A 10,166-nucleotide genomic window follows, 5' to 3' on the forward strand; every position below is an offset into this window, starting at 1 on the left:
CTATATCATAATTTTCAGAATGTGGATGTAACCGAGTATGTTCTTGCAGACTTCCCGTATAATTTCCAGTTCATTTTATAAAGATAGAAAAACCTCAGTGAATATTCTTCGCCATTGTCATTGTTTTATGTACCAAATAAATATTTTTTACCAAGAGGGTGTGGCTTCAAGGAGAAACAAAATATTACTTACCTCCATATTCATTCTTCTACACCTGGACCACCTGCACTATTATAACTTCATGATACTCACTTCAGCACACTTACAAATACTCCAACGGCCACTTTCATTTTGCTTGCACAGTTACCTCCTCTTCTTCCTTGTCTTATTCTTCTGCTACTTCTTCTTTTTCTTCTTCTTCTTTTTCTTCTTCTGTCCATGGAGGAAATTGATGACCAGAGCGTCAAATGCTTCAGCCCATAAGAAAATACAGAAAATCGATAAAAAAGGAGGCTAGTTGTACAAACAAACGCAAAAGAAATAAGCAAAAACATATACATAAATAAATAAATAAACAAAAGAGCAATTTCTTATTAAAAAGAGACATGGTTCTGTAGGGCAACATCGTAGATTTTCCTAAACTTGTTGCTGTCTTCTGTGAAGTCTTTATTGGAAAGACTGCTCCATAAATTAACCCGATGCTAATGATATGCAAAAAGGATCCACCGTTATACGAATATCGGTAGCTCTTATGTGCATTTTACCACAGTTTCTTCTCTTAGTTCCGTTTTTCAGTTTGAGAAAGAGCTTTCTATTCTGTAAATGCAAGCTGGTCAGATCAGTGGCCTATTTGCCATGTTTCACGTGTTTGTACATTTTGATTATAATAATAATAATAATAATAATAATAATAATAATAATAATAATAATAATGATAATAATAATAATAGTAATAATAATAGTAATAATAATAGTAATAATAATGATTATTATTATTATTATTATTATAATAATAATAATAATAATAATAATAATAATAATAATAATAATAATAATAATAATAATAATAGCGATTTTGAAGAGGTTATATTATTATTATTATTATTTGAGTGCGGGAATTAGATCCACTCGTAACCTGTGAGAAATCCATCTGCAGAGTTAATTTCATGTTTTACTTTTGACTTTGCTGTATTTTTTTCCTTTTCTATGGAGCATCAGTTACTTAGAAGTTTTTTAAGTTCATATCATCAGTGAATCTTCTGAAATATAGGAAGAATAGGTATTACTGTATTGTCTTTTACTATTAATATTTTTTTTTCGAAATCTTACAAAAAGCGAGTACTACTGGAGTAATGGTAGCAGGGCTCTCCGAGAATAGCGATCTTGATACCTCAGATCAGAATGGTTTAATGAAATTTGTAGTCTACAAAATACGGAAACGACATATTGTGTTAGTTATTGCTATGGCATTAATGAGACTTTGCACTGTTGGGATAGAACCAGGGGCACCTCTTGAGCATGCGAGCATACGTGGGTGCCAGGGTATTCTCCGTCTTCAGGAGATTGGTAGGAATGAGTGGCATTGGTAATTCGTCCAATGATTTATATGCTTATTGGGCTGTACTTATATTTATCTTGGCACTCGCTCAAGCTGGTAATGTATCTTAGCACTCGCTCAAGCTGGTAATGTAAAGGGCATATTGGTGACCTTGGAACATACATCAGTTGTGATTCCAGTGTCAGTGTGTATTACTATAACTACCAGAAAGGACAGAGTCTCAATCATGTTCCTTTCACAAGTATAGTGGGGAATGACTCATTCCTGGAATATACTATATAGCAGAATAATTTCCTTCTGGTTGTTTACATGTTATGAATTTGTCATCTAGATGCCCAAAGAAAATGCCAGGCTTAGGTATAAGTAGAAATTAGCGAAGAATCTGCTATCACAATACGGTCCTTTTGTTATGTATTAAAACCCTTCTTTTTACATATTTCAAAGATCAACTTGAGAATGGTGGGATGTATGTTCACTATCACAAGGGTTTTGACTCTAGACCCGATTCAGGAAGGTGTGAGTAATCTCATTTATAGGTACTGTTGCAAATATGTATTCCACGTCCTACGATAAATGACACTATGGTGTGTCAGTCTTTTAACAGTATCCAGGAATTCAGCTGAGAACCTGTATAGCGTTGGTACATTGGAGATGAAAACAGGGCTAATTCTCTCTCCAAGGCGTTGAAGGGAACTGGAGTTTTTACAAGTGAAAGAGCGAAGGAAATTTCCAGCTTTACGGATTTTAATAAGGCCAAGTTCACAATCAGCTGTGTTAGGAGGGAGCTGGGTTGCATGTCTCTTGGCTTTCAGCGACTACGACGCACGATTTTGTCTCTTAAAGGATATAATTGAGATTTTGTTGGCAACTCTCAGTGTCGAATAAGACGAAGATAACTGCTTTGTCGGTTTGTGCGTAGTGATAATGTGGTTTTCTCTGAGCCCTGCGAAATTGGAGCTTCTGTTGAATAAAGATCATTTGCAGCAGTAAGAATATTTCATTTTACAAATTCTTGGAGAGACTAGAGACTTGAAATATAATATCAACTCACTATTTATGATTTTCTAACTCGCATTAATGTATAATTTTGATAATCGTTGTAAATAATGATACTTGCTACTGAACATTTCATAGTTTAACAGTATCAAGGATATTTCACTATCACGTTGAAATGTCTATAGCAGACATTTAAAAAAAATCACAGTTTATATAATTTTCTCTCCATTAATTTTTTTACATTATTATTCTTTCTGGACTTATTGTTCCGTATTGTGTCTGATTTTTTTGAGTCTTGAGACTTCGTATAGATTCCTCGCCTCGTGTTAATCTAATTTTTATTTCATTTTATTCCACTGAAAAGTCTTTATATATTAACCTACATTTAATATATAAGCTACTATTTATCACGTTTTTAATTAATCAACGGTTGTTTTATAAATAAATGAATTTTCATCTTATTTCTTTTATATTATGGAAATGAAAGAAATCCCATACGTGGGGTTTTGTTCACATGTAAAAGTACATAATATGATGCTAATAACACCAGTAAAATTGGTAACCAAAAGTAACAATAAGATCCAGTTTTCTAATTTTGTAAAGCCAGCTATAGGCATAGTATCCCACTTAAAGTTATAGACATCCATTATAATGCTCCTGATATCAGTGGTAGAAACAAAATTATTAAAATAGTAAAAAAAAACTTCAAATGTCATTAAAGCAAAAGACTATGAGCTTGCCTGTGATTTTTCCTCTCTCTTTACTGCTTTCTTTTTAAAAAACGGAATAGGGTCCATTTTCGAAAAATCCAGTTCTCCACGTTTTACTTAAATCTGTGCGAAAGCCGTTTATTTCCAAATGTTACTGAAAATCATTTTACAATTTATTCAGGTCATACGTGAATTTTGTAAAATAGAACATTATAACTTTACCTGAAAATAAAATCTTTGCACAGAGCAACTTTGAAGTTCTTAGTCTTCGCTGATTTGAATCTATACATCGCGAAATGCAAAATATGCTCGAGAAGATTCTTCATGACTTTATGGCAACAGGCAGCGCAATTTGACAAAAGATAAGGAAAATCTTTTCTCTCCAAAATCAGAGTGAAAGTCAGAAACCTGGAAGGAAAAAAATATTGAATTATACGAAGGAAAGCACGACTACAGAAAGGATGGGTGCTCACTGTGGACTGCCGTAATATATATGGGTGAGAGTCATAAAAGTATCAGTTTGGAGAACAAAAAACACTCGACATCATTCGCATAAAAAGTGGTTCACGACGTATTCTTTCTCTTTTCTTTCCATTCTCTTTTCTTATCATTAGAGGGAAGACTGTTGCAGTCTTTATTTTTTTTAATCTGATAGAACAACTGTTTATGATAGAAGAATCAAATGACAATTTTGGCGTTTCCACCAAACTACCTTTTTCATGTCTTGCTCTGAATAAGAATGTCTATTGGACTGGTGCCAATAAATCAAAACCCTGGAATTTCTTAAGTGTACAGATCTACAAGGTAATCAAAAACATTAATGTAAAAGCACCCTGTTTAGACGTTTGATAGATGTTTGATTTTTGTTGTATCTGTAATGAACACATACGTGCCATGCACGCTCCCGGTCGCTGTTCTTGTCCGGAACAGGAGTTCTGTCAAAGAATGTTACCAGATTCATGTTCAGCCTTCTTGTGTCGTCTCACATGTTGGGCTTCATCACTACGAGACATAGTAGGTATATCCGATTACCGTCTCCGGTTCTTAGAAATGAATGGAACCCGAGATAATGAACTCATATTATCTTACAGTGACTCGATTGGTCAGAGGAAAGTTTTGCGGTTCTTCCTAAACGAATTACGCATTCATATGAATTTTGTCAGAAATAACCATATCCAGAATTGAAATAACTTCACTCATTTAATTTAGATAATATATGTTAAGAACGGGTGAATGGACAGATATTGACACAATTATTTAAGTTATATTAAGAACGCCGGGATGGGCAGCTCTTTTCACATTCGTGGCAAGGGAAAGTTTCTTTCATTTTGCAGAAAAGTAGTCCAGCCGATTCAAATATCGTTTCTCGTCTCACTTAATCCTCACAGCGTTTATAACGCATGACATTATAATAATCTCCAGTTCCGTATGGCTGTGTACTTTTGAATGCAAATATGCAGCATCATTCTGATACCCTCGGTGCCCCAGTATCGTCTGATGAACCTTTATTATGCTTGAGAGTTTCATTGAATGTGCTCTATCCATTCGATGTGTTGTTGACATGCAAGTATTGATACGTTCGAATGTGGATTCAGGCGAAAAGGAGGAGAAATAAAAACATATTTTGAAGGATTCGCGATAAAGAGGAGTAGAGAGGAGAGACGGACTTTCACCGCTTTTAGTGAGGGGAAAATATCGTCATAAGAGAAAATGAAAAGTGTCTGGGCGTGTGGTTATGTTAGTATATGTCGGTTTATAGTGCAGGACTGAAGCTGAATGTCAGGTTTGATTCGAGGTCCAGTACGTAACTTTACAGACAAATTGGCTTAGGTGATTAAAGCGCCTGTTCGATAACATGATCTGCTATTAAGAGAAGTTTAGATAAAGAGGTGGAGATCATGTTGGAATGACTTTCATCATGCGCTACCCGTTACGTTACAAAAAGAAAGATGGAATTTTTGTCGGGGGCACCAAGATTTTCGTGGATTTTTTTTTTTATTCCTCATAATTAAACACCAGCCCCGTAAACTTTCACTATGGATGTTTTGCTCTTCTTGTCCATTGGAAGTCTTGAGAATGGCAGCACATGCTGAGATACCGAGAGGATGATATTTCTGTATAAGAGAAAACAAAAAACGGAGAGGACGCTGTCCTCAAGAGTCCTGAGAGTGTCTTAAGTAAATTTTAAAATGAATCTTCGGCATCGCAGTGAAAAGGAGCAAGTTAGACGAGAGCAGCAAATTATTAACAACTTCCTTTGCAAATAGGAATTCATTATTATAGTATTTAAGCATTTAAATTAAATCTGAATATCGAGTTAGATTACATTTTTCGCCTGTAAAACATGAATGACCAAGGTCCATGGTTAACCGACCAGATATTCGCAAATTATGAAGGTTCTCATCAGACAACCAAATTCTCCCATATTATTTAATGCTTCAATCCTCAATAACTCAGTCATTGTGACATTGCCACTCATGCAAGATAAGGTCTGTATTAGGCTAATCATTTATTACATCCGCCCATGAAGTTAGAAGGAGGTGAAGGTCAATTTCCTTTCGGCGTGGGCGTGTCTGTTGAGCAGGAAATTTCAAGATCGAGTGAACAGAATTTGATGAGACTTGGAAGGATTATTATCCATCAAGGTCACAGGTTTTTGGGAATTTGAATGTTTCATCGAGATTGAAGATTCAAGGGGTTCTCTAGGTGTTAATTATTCTTTATCATGTTGGCCACTAAAGCTCAAAGGACAGTCATAGATTTTTGTAATTTTATACGCTGTTAAGCTAACTTACAATTTGCGATGTGTATTTATTTGATATTGTTAGGTATTAATGATAATTGCACACTAATTAAGATAGAGAAGTTTTATGTTTTGAAGGTTTAAGGTTTAGGCTAAAGAATAGGGCACATATATATAGTTAATATTCACTAATATGAAGAAGGAAATGGTAACGTGTTTATATGTGGACTGTTAAGCTATCTTGTTTGAGGTTTAAGTTATTTTGTGAATGGTAGCCTCACTTTCATGGCCCTGTAGATGATTAAGAGATCTTGCGTGCGCAGAGGGTTCAGGTTTCACTGCTAATTGAGAATAGTGTTGAAGCAAACCCATTAGTGTCTGACATTCATTGGTTGTCATCCTTCAGTGCTGACTGAACTCCACTGATCGAAGACGAAGGTCTTCTTTTTATTCAAGCTCTCAAGCTTCATTATATTCATGACTGAAGCCTTGTCTTTATTCAGAATCCCCACCTATTTTTATTCAAGCTCGTCCATTGCATCCTCAGACGTTTAACTCCTGGAAGGATGGCTTTACAAAATGAGACTTTCGTTGTACTAATCAGGAATCGTTGTTGCTTCCATATGAGGAGCTGTGGTTAAATGAAAGCAAGCTTTTTTCATATCAGAAGGGGATGATATTAAATTTAGGCACTCTGCATAAGGAGGGTTTACCGAAAATTAGATGATCTCTTATGAAATGACATCGAGAACTTTTTGACACAATGAAAGAAGCTTGCATCCGTCGTTGTAACCTTCTTTGAGGATGTTTCCTTATTCATGTAAGTCTATGAAATTTATCAAATAGAAGGGATGAGATTGCAAGACCTTTCTGTAAGTTTAATATTATTTATTGTACTGTTCATGTTATATGCCGGAAGTTTTTTGTTTTTATGGAATCTTTCTTTGCTCATCAGTCATCGAAATATATTGAGGCCTTAGTGATGCTACCACTGCATCACAGTGATATCACTGCTTTCAACCAAGGTCAAATGACTCGGCATATAAGTTGGCATGACTGGCAATAGAAAAAACCTTTAGCACCAGGGAACCTACAATGTATAAATCCTGAAATGCAGCACGGTAAACCTGCACTTTTACAACTACCCATCAGAAGTCACTGATGGATCATGGTGAATCAGACTGAGCTTATAAGCATAAAATATTACAGAAAACTTATCAAGAGATGCAGATAACGCCTCTCCAAGTATTTTGCAGAAAATTAAGCGCTGTATGGCAATGCTTTTAGCATAGGATGCTGTAACCTCCACAAATAACTTTTGTTTTAACGAGGGTCCTAGGAAAGAGCATGGAAATATCATGCCTGTACAATAGGATTCATGTACACAGGGTACATAATTTATTTTGTGTCTACATCTAGAATGAGAAAATAGTATCTGTCATTAAATAGAAATCCAGTTGTTGAGGGGAAATGATTTTATGGTATTAAAAAAATTATTGGAAAATTTCCTTTTCTCTCTCGCCACCTTTTTCTTTTGCATTCGATCAGAATAAAAAAGGTAATTCTAAGAAAGGTATCAGTGGAAACTAACTTTTGTGTGTAGACAGAAAGACGAGTCTGGTTTTCTTGAGAGATGTTCCTCATACATCGAAGTTTTATTTCCGGAATCACTCAACCAGCTATTCGTGGAGTCCCTCTTCTTCTGGTTCCTCTTTGTAGATTTGTCTGGTGTTTATTGCTACAATCTCTTCAATCCCCTCTCTAGCTGTTCCAAAGGTATTTTTGAAAGTGTTAGTGGGTGAATCAGGCACTGATATGGAAAATTTCTGTATTGTTGGAACATGCTTCATAGACTGATCTTTGGGCCACAACCTTCCCCAAAGGAAACAAGATCAGCGATCCTTCGACAGTTCTTTCCATCATCACAATCCTTGCAACTTACCAGAGAACCTGACCTGACCTTTGTCATTCAAAGAACAAATATTGATATGGATTACCTGACCTGTGCATGAAATTCGGCAGAATGTTTTATTCCTTAAAATATATTTAAAAAGGGAGTAAAGTATATGAACTAGCATTCGTCAACAAAAATATAATATGAAAACTCACGGAATACTTAAATTTCATGCCTGGTAGAATTGTCTCATTATATTCACGTGCCTGACACCAGGATTACGTTTGGTTTCTAAATGACTGCAATCACTATATTGTTGAGCCTTAGAGAGCAAAAAATAAAAAATAATAAAAAAAAAATAAATAAATAAATAAAACTTGATATAATCTTACTATAATGGGTGCTATGTCTATCCGTCCGTCTGTCATGCAATCACTGCCAAACGGCTAGTCCGATGGGCATGAAACTTAGCAGGGTTATATAGTGGGGACTCCTAAGATGGTTTGTAATGGGGTTTCAAACAACAAAAGGCTCCAAAGGTGCCGGAGGGGGCGGGGCGCCTTCCCCGAGACGTTACGAGTTTATCATACTTAATTTTCAGTATACTAGTAAATAATATGACTTTCGAATTTCGTTATATATACTAAATATGCCTCACTATCGAAGATTGTGTGGGTAAGACATGAATGAGAGAGGGAGAGTAGAGGGGGTTGTTATAGAGATGAAATAGGAAGAAACAGAGAAGGTTGGAGAGAGAGAGAGAGAGAGAGAGAGAGAGAGAGAGAGAGAGAGAGAGAGAGAGAGAGAGAGAGAGATTTATCGTTGGCATTCAAAGTTACCCCGGTTAGGTCAGTACAGTAATTTCTGGATAAAAGGGACAGTCAGCAAAAGGTGATGCAGGGAAGCTTCTTTGAGTTCTTCAGAGTTTTTTCCCCAGCAACGCCGGCTTGGTCAGCTAGTAATATGACAAGAACAGATTCCAGTTCTCAGAATTAATTGCATGGTGAGAATAATCAAGGGAAAAAGGAGATTCGTCTGAAGGTAAAACTTATCTACAAGACTAATTCAGTGAGTGATTTATGATGCTGAGAAGCCATAATAATAATCTGCACCTATTGTTACGTTGCCTAACATTGCACAAGTAAGTTGAGTACGTTTCCGGCAACATGGAAGCTGTCACGGTAATTAATTCATTTAGGAGCCGAGGATCCGGGGGTGTGACGGTGTCTATGGAGAAGGATCCGTATTTGTCCCATCGTGGTCTCATTATTGTCTCATGACAGGTTGCAAATAGCTGCATTTGAGGTAATGGTTATGCAGCAGCTTCCATTACATCGTTCATTTTAGGGAAACATCAGAAACTTCCAGTGAAAATTCTTTATTACCTCTTCCATTTATTTCGACTGACTGCTCAGGTAAAGAATTTATTCACTGATTAAAGGATTTCCTTGCAAATTTACATGAGGGTAAAATAATGGGTTTTAAGAAAAATATAATTTTGTTAGAGACTAGTAAAGTAAGTGATAGGTAAACTACTTTTAAGGATGTTATACCCAATCAGATATATACATACATGCATATATATGTGTGTGTATTATATTATATATATATATATATATATATAGATATATATATATATATATATATATCTAGTGTTTGGGAGTAGATAGGCTTGACAATGACTGGATGAGAGAAAAGGAGTATGACAATCGGTGACGTAATAAAGGTAGTACGACGAGTGAAAAGGATCAGGAAAAAATTTGAATTGAATATGGAAGCCAAAGTGGCAGTTAATGAAGGGGTTGTAGAACCAACTTTCCTGTAAATAAGAGAAGTGTGGGTTTTGAAAGCGAACGAAGGGAAGAAGGGAGAATCTGTTGTGATAAGCTGTGTGCGTGTTATTTGTATTGTAAGAATTGTAAGAAGAATTGAGAGGGTGAGAAATAAGGAAATACGATAAATGGTGTAAAGGTCGGCTTGGGTGAAGGAATGGATGACATTATCCTAGAAAAGATATAACAGGTGAGGTGAAAAAGGGATTAGAAAGGAATGACCTTAACATCCAGGAAGCACAAGAATGCGTGCCAGATAATGGTGCATGGAACAGCGTACTCGTATGTCGAGGTTTTTCAGGCTCTGCCGTTGAGCCTTCTTTGTAGGCATAATTAAGCAGTGAATGAGGTGGACGTTTTACTTTAGTACACTTGGTTCATCGATGATTCGACAGTCGAATCATAAATATGGCAATGGCTTTTTATTTCTTGGGAGCCACTCTGTTGAATATATATATATATATATATATATATATATATATATATATATATA

Source organism: Macrobrachium nipponense, chromosome 32 (genome assembly GCF_015104395.2).
Source record: "Macrobrachium nipponense isolate FS-2020 chromosome 32, ASM1510439v2, whole genome shotgun sequence".
NCBI classification, from domain to species: Eukaryota; Metazoa; Arthropoda; class Malacostraca; order Decapoda; family Palaemonidae; genus Macrobrachium; species Macrobrachium nipponense.